At 46.1% G+C, this 10648-nt stretch overlaps 2 non-coding genes across 2 annotated transcripts; both read right to left on the bottom strand.

Annotated features, from left to right (window-relative positions):
* Positions 1 to 5699: 5699 nt before the first annotated feature.
* LOC146783525 (U4 spliceosomal RNA) lies at positions 5700 to 5839 on the bottom strand. Its single transcript, XR_014971145.1, has one exon. It is a non-coding gene; the product is annotated as a U4 spliceosomal RNA (small nuclear RNA).
* Positions 5840 to 8787: 2948 nt separating this feature from the next.
* Positions 8788 to 8927, bottom strand: LOC146783524 (U4 spliceosomal RNA). Its single transcript, XR_014971096.1, has one exon. It is a non-coding gene; the product is annotated as a U4 spliceosomal RNA (small nuclear RNA).
* Between the last annotated feature and the right edge of the window lie 1721 nt (positions 8928 to 10648).

The raw sequence follows: 10648 nt of genomic DNA, 5'->3' as shown, positions 1-10648 counted from the left end.
TTCCCCACTCCACCCCTTGCTTTAGGAACTACATTGAGGGTGGAGTTCTTGATGGGTCTCTTATGTCTGCAACTCTGCAGCAAAGGCTCAGCTCATAATTAATGTGAAAATGTGAGTGAGTAAGTAAGTGAAGGGATGGGTGGGTGGATGGATGGCTGGGTGGATGGATGAGTGAAATGATGGATGGATGGATAGATGAGTGAAAGGGTGGATGATGGGGGAGTGAATGGGTGAATTGATGAGTGAAATGATGGATTGATTGATGAATTGATAAGTGAAAGGGTGGATTGATGAATTGATAAGTGAAAGGGTGAATGGATGGATGGATGAGTGAAAGGGTGGATGTAAGGGCTTGTAGATGGACAAAAGGATGGATACATGAGTGAGGGAGTGAAAGGGTGGATGGTTGAGTGAAAGGATGGATGAGTGAAAGGATGGATGAGTGAAAGGATGGATGAGTGATAGGTTCGCTGGATGGATTCATGAGTTGATGAGTAGGTGGATGGGTGGGTGGATGGAAGGATGGATGGCTAAGTGAAAGGGGAATTGAGAGATAAAGGGAGCATGGGTAAATGGATGACTGAACGGGTGAATGGGTGGAAGGATGAGTGACTGGGTGGATGAATGAGTAAGTGAAAGGATGGCTGGATAGGTAAATGGCTGGATGGATGAGTGAATGGATGGGTGGAGGAGTGGATGGATGAGTGTACTGATGGATAGGATGAAAGGGTGGATAATGGATAATGGATGGATGAGTAAAAGGGTGGATGGAGGGATGGATGAGTGAAATGATGGATGGAAGGATACGTGATGGATAGGTTTGTAAATGGTTGAATATGGACATGGATGGGCACACAGATGGAAGGACAGAATGAATGGTGAAAGACTGAATGATGGATTAAAGTATGTAAGCCTCATTATCTTAAGCAACATTTCCTATACATTGACTTTCACATTTATATGAGTTATGTTATGTTATGTTATGTTAATTAATTTATAAAGCGCAACGGTTACCCTGAGGTGTCCTGGCGCTGTTACCAAATCCTACTAGCTAAATTACCAAGGAGTCGGACTATGGAATGAGCAGGTTTAGTGGATAAATAACCAGGTTTTTAATGCCCTTCTAAAGGACAGCAAATCTGGCAGATTTCTGAGCTGAGCCGGAAGATCGTTCCACGCCTTAGCTGCCCCAATGACAAATCTTCGGCCTCCCCAGGAGAGCTTTTTTATCTTGGGGATAGATGCCATTTTCGCACCCAATGAACGCAGATTTCTAGTAGGTATATACCACTTTAAATGCTTTTGCAGGTAGTCAGGCCCGGTCCCATGAAGAGCCTTAAAAACAGTACTCAATGTTTTGAAAAGTATCCTCTTCCTGACTGGAAGCCAGTGTAGCTTCTGAATTTCTTTGGAAATTGGTGCAAATTTCGGGATCCCGGTCAACAGTCTGGCAGCTGCATTTTGTAGCCTTTGTAGTTTGTTCAGAAAACGTTCCTGAATGTTTAAATAAAGACTGTTGCAGTAGTCAAGCTTAGACATCACCAAGGCAGAGACCATTGTTTTCTGACTTCCTACCGGCAGGAAAGGCAGAATTTTTTTCACAGTCTGCAAAACAAACGTCGTAGAGGAGGAGACTGAGTTAATTTGGGCCCCCAAATTCAGCTTGTCATCCACAATTACTCCCAAATTTTTAACTTTTTGAACTGGGACTGGGAGGTTCCCCATACTAGCAGGCCACCATTTTGCATTCCAAAAGTTTGGGGCATTTCCAACTATTATGACCTCTGTTTTATCAGAGTTCAGCTTTAGGCAGTTTTCCGCCATCCAGTGACTCACTGCCATCATGCAGTCATGAAATCTGTTTTCCATGCCGCCCTCCTGTCCTGGCTGCAAGGATACCACAATTTGGGTATCATCTGCGTAGGATGTTAAATCAAAGCCCAAGGTCTTAATAATGGGGGCCAGTGAAGACACGTAAATATTAAACAGGGTCGGGCTCAGGGAAGAACCCTGAGGGACTCCGCAAGGCAGGATAAACGGTCTTGAACGGAAATCACCCATGGAAACCACCTGGGATCTATCAGCAAGGAAGGATTTTATAAGATTCCAGGCCTTGCCCTGAAGTCCGCATGCCCTTAGCCGATCTAACAAACGCTGATGGTGGACCGTGTCAAAACCAGCGGATAGATCTAATTATATCAAAGCTGCCCTTCCTCCCGAATCTACAGCTCTTCTGAGCTCATCCGTGGTTTTCAGAATTGCCGATTCTGTGCTGTGGCCACTTCGGAAACCATACTGCGTTTCATCCAACGTCTGAGATCTGAGAAGAAAGGCCCCTAGTTGTATATTAAGGGCCTTTTCAACCATTTTGGCTGGTAACGGGAGCCTAGATATTGGGCGAACGTTAGAGGGTTCCATTGGGTCTAAGTTGGGTTTTTGAAGGAGGGGTAAGATTGATGCCTTTTTCCAGAGCCTGGGAAAACATCCGGTCTCAATCATAGAGTTAAACACTGGAGTAAGAGCCTTACTCAGAGGTTCAACTACTGACTTAGCGATGGACACCGGACAGGGGTCATAAGGTGATCCAGATGTAGCCGTTTCCAAGAGAGCGCGTACTTGGTCAAGAGGCAGAGCCTCAAATTTCTCGAGGACTGCATTAGGGGCATGCTTCCCCCCCTGATCACCCTCGACCTGGTCACTCCCCCCCTGTCGAAGAACCATTCAAGGCCGAAAAGATCACTTCAACTTTATTCAAGAAAAAGGAGGCGATCCTTTCACAGAGTTCCACGCTTGGCTGCAGTCGGACGGGACGTGGGGATGACAGGCCCAGAACAGTTTTAAAAAGAGCTTTGGCTGAGTCTTTAGCAAGCTGAATTTTATTAACAAAACAATGTTGTTTAGTAACAAACAGTAGTTGTTTGTAATTTGCTAAACCTTTCCTATACGCCAACTTATCAGAGTCCTTGTAATCTTTCCTCCATAAACGTTCCAGCCGTTTACAAGTATGTTTACCCTGTTTCAGTTCTTCTGAATACCAGGAGGCCGAAGGAGTAAGTCTCTTGGGTTTAATGCTCCTAGATGGAGCTAGCTTATTACAGGCATTATCAACCCAACTCGTATAGGAGATCGCCCCCTCCTCTGCTTCTAGACTTGAATGAGTAAGGGAGGCAGTGAGGAGATCTTGGAGTTCCCTAGTATCCATTCTATTTCAGGGTCGGAACTCGATTAGATTCTTGCTCTTTGTCCCCCCTGGGACGTGTCCCTGACTAGCAAGGTCAAACAGGATGGCCGAGTGCTCAGTCCATATCAAAGGCCTGACTCCTGTGACCTGCAGGCCGGGATGGTTGGTAAAAATGCCGTCAAGCGTGTGTCCTGCCAAATGAGTAGGATCAATAACCTGTTGCGTAAGTTCAACGCTATTCATAATGTCTAAAAGGGTGGCTGTATCAGGATTCAGGAGCACCTCCAAATGATAATTAAAGTCTCCCAAAACTGTATAAGACCTCTGACAGATACTGTCTTCCAGCAAATGACCAATAGCTGAAACAAAAGTCTGTTTATTGTTCGGGGGTCTATATATTAAGATGCCTTTAAAAGTGTGATGACTAGATATATTAAAATTAAAGGCCAACGCTTCACATCCTGCATTGGATATAGGGTGAAAAATTGCCTTAAAAGAGCTGGGGTATATTATAGCCAATCCTCCCCCTTTTTTTCCCCCACCCCTGTTCAGTGCGTGGCACACAAAACCTGGCGGTGTTGCTTTAAGCAGATCTGGCCCCGAGGCATCATCGGTCCAGGACTCGGTTATAAACGTCAACTGGATATTGTTATCCTCGATGAAATGTGCACATTCAGTGCTGTGTTTGATCAGGGATCTAGCATTTACCAGTGCACATTTACAAACCTGGGCCTGGGCCTTTTGGTGCCAAAGCCCAAGCTCGCTCTTCTTGTAAGGTGCCAAGTATAACAAGTCTGGTAGCCTGGATTTGCAAGAGACACATACCCCCGATTGGGGCAGCTTCTCTTTATTAAATGCCCACACATCGCAGTTAGGTTCTCTGCCTCTCCCCCTTAAACTCAGAAGTGCCAATTTCGAGTAGACAATCCGGACGGGAATACTTGTGCCAGGTGATCCAGGGGCTGTGGCACTCGGCACGGGCCAGGCGCGGACGGGCGCAGACGGGCTAGCCCTTGGCGCGCCTTCGGCGCGCCGCCAGCGCGCTCGCGCCATTGCCCTAATTATAGCGTGTGAGAGTCAGACGCTAGACTGCTCCCCACGCTACTCCCAAGATGGCAGGTGCGCCGATAAAAGGCTCCTCAGCAGGTAACCTCGCCGATTCTAAAAGATTTCTATATTTAATTGGCAGAATTAAAAGCGTCCTGGTTTTAAAAGCACAATTAGTATAACAATCCTAAAAAAGCCCCAAGCATAAATGAAGTTAAAAAACACTGTATACGTATGTTGACCGTTTAAAAGTGAGAACTACCGTTTTTGAGATTAAAACGAATTTGTTGTCACACACGCTCCGCAACAATCGCCCTCCGTCTCCCGGCTCAAGCCTCAGGAGAGGTAACAGTGCGCGGTCGCGCCATTGCCCTAATTATAGCGTGTGGGAGTCAGACGATAGACTGCTCCCCACGCTACTCCCAAGATGGCAGGTGTGCCGATAAAAGGCTCCTCAGCAGGTAACCTCGCCGATTCTAAAAGATTTCTATATTTAATTGGCAGAATTAAAAGCGTCCTGGTTTTAAAAGCACAATTAGTATAACAATCCTAAAAAAGCAATGAGTGATTGTCTCTATATAATAATTGTGTGTTGTAACGTACTCCAATACTTTGCCCCACATACTTGGGGTGAGTAGCACTATAGACGAAATTAAATACACATGAGAGAGGCTCTATGTGAGGATGGGGCGCCATTGGAGGGTGGTAGCAAGGCCAGACTGTCCGGACGGGGCATCAGGCGTTTTCTCTGGGAGCTGGAAAGGTGGGGCGGTTTTGATACCACAAAAAGACCTGCACATTTGCTTAAAGCTGCGCGCATACTGAAAGACCATGAAGTGCACAAATGTCTCAAGCTAATATAAACTTATTTCCACTTGTACTTAAGTGGTTGTCAATTTACTTACTTATATACTATTGCGCAACCTCCTCTGATGTGTCTGTAAAACTTACCTTTTGTCCTGAATTTTGACCCTTTGTCCTGAATTTTTACACTCACTGTCCTGAATTTGCACCCATGCCAGTTGGTCACTCTAGCTGTACAATCAGGGTTCAGTGGGCCCGCCTCAGGACTCTGGGAGCCGGTGCCTCCGCACCCGCTGCACCGACGGAAGCTTCGCTCCGAGCTGGGCAACAGTTGTTATTCAGTGCCACGGTGCGCTTTAGAAATACACGTTATATGATGTTAAAAGTCAAAAACACCTTTGCCACGGCTTGTTCTGTTTCAAACACCGCATAAAATGTGAACGCTCGAACCCTCTCCTCGTTTCCAGGAATTAACTTTCTGGGCACAAAACAGGAGTTTAAGAACGCCACCTCTCGGAAGAGCCCAGCATTACACCCGACTGCAGAGCATCTCGAAGAACGAAATCAAAACTCGTCTTCTGCCTGACACTCAGCAGAGCATACACACAAACACAAACATGTACAAAACGTTTCGATCACTCTTTCTTCATTTCACCGATTTATTCAGTGTCCTTAGAGACTGTCAAAAATTGCAATGGCCACTATATTTCAAGTCGCCACAGCGGGGTATTGGGTAAAGTTTTCAATAAGCAATAATCGCGCCTCGGTTAGACCTCATTGGCTACGATACTGCCACTGCGCAAAGCTAAATAATAATTTGAGAATTACAGGGCCCCTCGTCATACTACCTCATGTTAAGGAGAGCAATTAAACTATGTATCAGTGTTGAGGTATAATGTGGCGCTGGGGTTTACAAAGTGGCGCATCTACCTAGATGCGTCACTTTGTAAATATGGCGCAACATGGCAAATTTTTTACACCGCTGGTGCATCATAAAAAGTGACGTACCGGTGGTGCAAAAGTGACACAAGGGTCCTTAAATAAACCCCCATGGATCAACAGAATTTCCAGAAATGCATGACTGCATTGGTCAAATGTATGGGCCACAAGTTTCCTAAATTGAGCACTAAGAACACTGAGATTTTGATCATTTGCTGCTTGACTCCTCCAGGTTTCACCCTTCTTGCCTCTTTCCTCCTTAACTTGGAAGCCCGTCAGCTCCTGCTACCACCGTGCGCAATTCGGAGCTCCTTTTGGACCACATGCTCTCTCTTTCTGGCCTGGCCAGCAAGTTATCTTTAACTTGCTTCCTCTTGATGAAACCCATATCTCCCTGGCCCCACCCATCATACAGTAATTCAGGGCATAATGCTTAGTCAAATAGATTACTGCAATTCCCTTCTACTGCACTGCCGTGCATATATTCTCCAAAGAATGCAGCAACAAGGGCGAAACTCTGCTAGCCTTGCAACTTTCCCATCGATCCTCCACCTCTGTTCCATTAACCGGGCTACACTGGCTACTAATTTCCAAGCATATCATTTTTAATTCCATGCACTTTACTATCCATGCCCTTGACAACATGGGTCCCATTTACCTGCGAGACAAGTTTCAACAATATCACCCATTGTTCTTCGGAGGCCCGGCTCCTTGCTCGTCTTAGGAGCATATTATCAAGAGAGGCGATAAAATTTTCGCCGCTTTAGCGGCAGAAAACTGCTGCTAAAGCAGCGATAATGGGATTGATAATATGTTCTATTGAATTCCAATTGAAGCTCAGGTTAGATGTCCTTCACATCTAACATGGACTTCAATTGGAATTCCATAGAGCATATTATCAAGCCCATTATCGCCATTTTAGCGGCAGTTTTCTGCCACTAAAGCGGCGATCATTTTATCGCCTGTCTTGATAATATGCCCCTTAGTTTCTGCCTCTCTAGAGCTAGTGGTCAAACCTTTTCTCTTATGGCAGCTAAGAACTGGAGCTCTCTTTCTCCGCAGTTCAGATCTGCCGACCAGCCCCTACCTTTTTGCAAAACCCTAAAAGATTGGGGGCAGATTTATGAAAAAATCATGCAACACAGCAAGTCACCCAGCTGTGCTGCCTGCGTGACAGGGAACGGGCAGGAATGTGCCACCTTTAATGTAATACGGTGCATTCCTGCCTTTTCCCCTATTCTAGCACCCTTTTGGCAGCCTAACGCCAACACAGGCACCGATTCCCCATGGTGGAAGGGGGTCTGCTTTGCAAGCAGGATTGTTTTTGTGCAGGATGGAGCACCTACCTGCACAAAAAAAATCCTGGGGCATATCATCAACGAGGCGATAAAATTTTTTCGCCGCTTTTGCATCCATTTTTCGGATGAAAAGCGGCGATAATTTTATCGCCCTATTAGCAAGGACACGCTAACGCGTGAATCCTTGCATTAGGGCCTGTTTTCTGAACGCCCACCTTTGCATCTCTAATGAGATGCAAAGTGGCCGTTCCTCACAAGAATAACGAGAGAAATGTTGCTAAGCGACATTTCTCCTATTATCAAGCCTCACGCAAAGCAGCATAGCGACAAGAAAAGTAGCGATAACCTCTGTTATCGCTACTTTCCTTACACCTGCTTTGAAACTGACTTAGCCATGATATCCTATGGAAGGTAGATATCATGGCTAAGTATGTGTAGCCCTATCAGCAAGCTATCGCCAAAAGTTGTGCGATCATCGCTGCATTTCCAGCGATAATCGCTCAGTTGGCAGCTTGCGCTCTGAATTTTATTGCTTTGGAGATACGCGTTGCTGATAGCACGCTATCTCCGCGATAAAATTCAGAGATGGCCGACGATAATTATCCTCGCGCTAAGTGCACTTAGCGATAATTATCGCCGGCCCTTGCTGATATGCCCCCCTGAGAGGCAAATTCCTCTTTCTCTGTGTGCTGCAGAATGCACATTTATGATTTATGGAGCCACTCGGGGCCAAAGTGGCCTTGCGTGGCTCGTAAATCAAATTTAAGGTTTGCGTTGCGCATGTATCACATTGCGTGATGTAAATGCAATGCAAACAGCTCATAAATAGGCCCCTTAGCTCTTTCATTAACCTTCCTGGGCCTGTTCAGTTATGTCTCTCTCCCCAGTTTCTGTTATTTTTCTGTATCAATTTTTCAGTGACATGACACCGTTTTGGTCATTGTCGGGCTCTTCAGATTATATTACAGTACACCCGATGATCACCGCTGATGAACTACTTACCTGTGCCCCCTCATGCACTTTATCCTATGATCAACGCCTGTACATCAACCTGTACCCCCATGCACATTATCATATGCGCATAAACTGTGTATCACCCTGTGCCCCATCACCCTGTGCCCCGACGCATGTTACGCTATGCTCATCAGCTGTACATCAGGACGGGTCCACTCAGCCTTTCATACTCCCAGGTGAGGAAACGGGCCCTAGTGCAAGGAAGGAAATGCCCCCTCCTTGTTACTGTTTAGACTATAAAATAAAACAGTAATCTGAACGAACCCTCTCCTCGTTTCCCCTTAATATCAAATCCCTTCGCTTCCAGAAATGAACTTTCTGGGCGGTTTGTACACATTCAAACATTAGTTTAAGAACGCCATCTATTGGAAGAGCCCAGCATTACACACAAATGCAAAACGCTTCAAAGAGTATCGAGAAAGATCGTCCAGCGCCAATCGTTGTGCAGAATTTATACGTTTATTTATTCCGTTCGCCTTCATTTTTTTTCACCAGAGTATTCAGTCTCCTTAGAGACTGTCAAAAATTGCAATGGAGACTATATTTCAAATCTCCACAGCGGGGTATTGGGTAAAGTTTTCAATAAGCAATAATCGCGCCTCGGTTAGACCTCATTGGCTACGATACTGCCACTGCGCAAAGCTAAAGAAGGAATTGTGAATTGCAGGCCCCCTCGTCGTATTACCTCATGTTAGGGAGAGCAAGGGAACTAGGTATCATTGTGGACGCATGGCATAGTACTCGTGACTTATAGAGCTAAATATATAAATGTAGTAGCATTATATTTCCGATTTCGATCAGTTCTATGGCCCCAAAAGATTCCATGAGACGCGCAGAGACCTCTGGGAAATTGCATGGTAAGTAGCTTGTTGGGCCGAGCACCACACTAGTTCCGGTGTCTGATTCTGGGTGCGATGTAGAACTGGAAGCAGCAGCCTCGTCACAGGCACGCGCTCTGCAACTATATATCAAAGGAGGCGTGGAAATAATTTTAACGATGTTAAAATAGTGCGATTTTTCATATAGCCCTTACTGCAGGCCCGCCGTTTCTCGAAGCGGTATTTATTTATTTTATTTATTTATTTAGTGCATTTTTCTAAAGCGCGGACCCCAATGTGTCAGCATTTCAGTCTTAGATTTATGATGTACACAGTACAATGTTGGTTTCATTGTTTTAGAAATATCACTTCCCCAGATGTGAAATTCAAGAGATTAATTATATTTAAAGGGTATATCATTAACCACTCAAGAGAAATGACTGTGGTTTAGACTGCACATTTGTTTTTGGTCTGGAACTCGTGCTGGGTTGAGATACTAAAATCAGGGATACAGACATGCCAACCCTCCCGATTCAGGCGGGAGACTACCGATTTCAAGGCTGGTCTCCCGCCTCCCGATTCCTGCAAGCAATCACCCGATTCCTCGGGTTTCAGCTGACAGGGCTTGATATTGTGTAACATGCTAATTCTTCCAGCAATAGTCAGAGTGGCAATGCAGGGTCTCTAGAAGGGGTGAAAAACCAACAAAGCCCCATTAACAAGCGAATGGTCTTTTAAAGACCTGTGAAGTACTCGGGGACGGCTCGGGAAGCCATTTCAGCCCGGGCTGCCACACATGGAGGGGGGGGGGGGGGGGGGGGGGGGGTTATGCGCTGCCAGGCCAGTGCACAACACTTGCATCACCCTCTCTTTGCCATTGCGCCCCATGCTTCTGAAAGGTAAGAAAAAAACGTGCATTTGCGTTTCAAATGTCCAGCCCTACAGCAGCACACTTCCAAAGCCCATACATGACAGTAACCCGATTCAAGGCCCCATTCTCCCGATTTGTTTCCAAAAATCTCCCACTTTGCTCTTCTGAAATGTTGGCATGTATGGGGATATCCAATCAGTTGATCACGAGCTGCCCTTTGAGTAGCTTGCAGTCCAACAACTCCCTTTAGACCTGTTTTAACCCACCTTTACTGTTCGCTTTGCATTGCTTGCCGCCCTCACCCCAACCAACTGCTCTGATTGGCTGAATTGAGTTTAGGCGGGCGAGGAGGGGTGAAGCGGGGGATGTAATAATGGCCAAAACACGTCAAGAGAAGCTTTAGACTGCCCACCGGAAACCACCCTGCCAGCCTTCTGCAGCTCGGCACAGAACTCCCATCCTGCAGGGCCTGCGTGGCTGGAGGAGCAGAGAGGTGAGGGCAGCTCTGAGGATGGCGTCTCAAAATAGGCCCAGGACTCTGGTTTGCACACCAGGGCGCAGCTTTACAAGAAACTGATGCATCTGTATAGATGCGTCAGTTTCCCTGCGCCTGCGTGAAAAACCCTTGCGCCACCATAGATGCGCCATATTTACAATACGGCACACTATGGCGCAT

The sequence above is a fragment of the Triturus cristatus genome, chromosome 11, assembly GCF_964204655.1.
Source record: "Triturus cristatus chromosome 11, aTriCri1.1, whole genome shotgun sequence".
Classification (NCBI taxonomy): Eukaryota; Metazoa; Chordata; class Amphibia; order Caudata; family Salamandridae; genus Triturus; species Triturus cristatus.
The sequence above is the reverse complement of the archived record's forward strand: the minus strand, read 5'-3'. Positions and strand labels throughout refer to the sequence as shown.